The sequence below is a fragment of the Drosophila tropicalis genome, unplaced genomic scaffold (genome assembly GCF_018151085.1).
Source record: "Drosophila tropicalis isolate 14030-0801.00 unplaced genomic scaffold, ASM1815108v1 contig_443, whole genome shotgun sequence".
Taxonomy (NCBI): domain Eukaryota; kingdom Metazoa; phylum Arthropoda; class Insecta; order Diptera; family Drosophilidae; genus Drosophila; species Drosophila tropicalis.
In genome coordinates this window covers 4,025,111-4,027,889 of record NW_027172907.1, presented here as the reverse complement: position 1 = coordinate 4,027,889, position 2,779 = coordinate 4,025,111, and positions in this window count along the sequence as shown.

Genomic DNA, 2,779 nt, shown 5'->3' with positions numbered 1-2,779 from the left:
GAGCTGAGATAAAAGGACTTTTTTGTTTAGGAAAAAATGTTAATTAACTCGCGAGTCCTTTGCAGGATCAGGACGAAAGTGGTGCCCAAACATTCCAACCATTGAGGACTATCGTTGGTGCAAAGGACATCCCGATTGTCCTGCGGAGAGCTGAGATATTAAGGATTTTGTGTTTATTCTAGATTTTTTTTAACTTTTGCTTCAATTTGGGACTTTGAAAAAATTACAAGTCAAATAAACAGAAAAGTGCTCAAAACTCGGTAGTTTTAAGGATGAGCGGGATATCCTTGGGCCAGATGAAAGTCCTTGCTCATGCGCGTCGACTGACTTTACCATGTCCTGGAATGTCCTTCAAGTAGGTGGAAAAAAGGACCTTTGCAGAAAATTTCATGTCCTGCATCCTTAGATGACCCTAAATTTTTTTGATGCCAATCGATAGAGATCATCAAGGACTTTCTAGGAAACCATGTCCTTTCGTCCTGCGCCAGGATTTGTGGATTCTAGAGCTAAGAAACGAAAAAAGGATCTTTTTGTCGAGGCCATATCTCGCCAGGACATTGATCGATTTCGCCAGGACATTCTTTTCCGGAGCCTCCAGGATCAGGACTATCGATCTGCATTCAAGGATTTTCAATATCCTTCCAAAAATATTGCTCGAATTTTTGTAAGGGGGGAGGTCAGAAAAATGGCAAAAAAGTGACAAAAAACTACAAATGTCTTTATAACTCGGTCATTTAAAGGACGATCAGAATGTCCTTTGCTCAGATTGTAGTCCTTGATGATCCACATCGACTGACACTATCAGATCCTGGAATGTCCTTTTGGGAGCTGAGATAAAAGGACTTTTTTGTTTAGGAAAAAATGTTAATTAACTCGCGAGTCCTTTGCAGGATCAGGACGAAAGTGGTGCCCAAACATTCCAACCATTGAGGACTATCGTTGGTGCAAAGGACATCCCGATTGTCCTGCGGAGAGCTGAGATATTAAGGATTTTGTATTTATTCTAGATTTTTTTTAACTTTTGCTTCAATTTGGGACTTTGAAAAAATTACAAGTCAAATAAACAGAAAAGTGCTCAAAACTCGGTAGTTTTAAGGATGAGCGGGATATCCTTGGGCCAGATGAAAGTCCTTGCTCATGCGCGTCGACTGACGTTACCATGTCCTGGAATGTCCTTCAAGTAGGTGGAAAAAAGGACCTTTGCAGAAAATTTCATGTCCTGCATCCTTAGATGACCCTAAATTTTTTTGATGCCAATCGATAGAGATCATCAAGGACTTTCTAGGAAACCATGTCCTTTCGTCCTGCGCCAGGATTTGTGGATTCTAGAGCTAAGAAACGAAAAAAGGATCTTTTTGTCGAGGCCATATCTCGCCAGGACATTGATCGATTTCGCCAGGACATTCTTTTCCGGAGCCTCCAGGATCATGACTATCGATCTGCATTCAAGGATTTTCAATATCCTTCCAAAAATATTGCTCGAATTTTTGTAAGGGGGGAGGTCAGAAAAATGGCAAAAAAGTGACAAAAAACTACAAATGTCTTTATAACTCGGTCATTTAAAGGACGATCAGGATGTCCTTTGGTCAGATTGTAGTCCTTGATGATCCACATCGACTGACACTATCAGATCCTGGAATGTCCTTTTGGGAGCTGAGATAAAAGGACATTTTTGTTTAGGAAAAATGTTAATTAACTCGCGAGTCCTTTGCAGGATCAGGACGAAAGTGGTGCCCAAACATTCCAACCATTGAGGACTATCGTTGGTGCAAAGGACATCCCGATTGTCCTGCGGAGAGCTGAGATATTAAGGATTTTGTATTTATTCTAGATTTTTTTTAACTTTTGCTTCAATTTGGGACTTTGAAAAAATTACAAGTCAAATAAACAGAAAAGTGCTCAAAACTCGGTAGTTTTAAGGATGAGCGGGATATCCTTGGGCCAGATGAAAGTCCTTGCTCATGCGCGTCGACTGACGTTACCATGTCCTGGAATGTCCTTCAAGTAGGTGGAAAAAAAGGACCTTTGCAGAAAATTTCATGTCCTGCATCCTTAGATGACCCTAACGTTTTTTGATGCCAATCGATAGAGATCATCAAGGACTTTCTAGGAAACCATGTCCTTTCGTCCTGCGCCAGGGTTTGTGGATTCTAGAGCTAAGAAACGAAAAAAAGGATCTTTTTGTCGAGGCCATATCTCGCCAGGACATTGATCGATTTCGCCAGGACATTCTTTTCCGGAGCCTCCAGGATCAGGACTATCGATCTGCATTCAAGGATTTTCAATATCCTTCCAAAAATATTGCTCGAATTTTTGTAAGGGGGAGGTCAAAAAAATGGCAAAAAAGTGACAAAAAACTACAAATGTCTTTATAACTCGGTCATTTAAAGGACGATCAGGATGTCCTTTGGTCAGATTGTAGTCCTTGATGATCCACATCGACTGACACTATCAGATCCTGGAATGTCCTTTTGGGAGCTGAGATAAAAGGACTTTTTTGTTTAGGAAAAAATGTTAATTAACTCGCGAGTCCTTTGCAGGATCAGGACGAAAGTGGTGCCCAAACATTCCAACCATTGAGGACTATCGTTGGTGCAAAGGACATCCCGATTGTCCTGCGGAGAGCTGAGATATTAAGGATTTTGTATTTATTCTAGATTTTTTTTAACTTTTGCTTCAATTTGGGACTTTGAAAAAATTACAAGTCAAATAAACAGAAAAGTGCTCAAAACTCGGTAGTTTTAAGGATGAGCGGGATATCCTTGGGCCAGATGAAAGT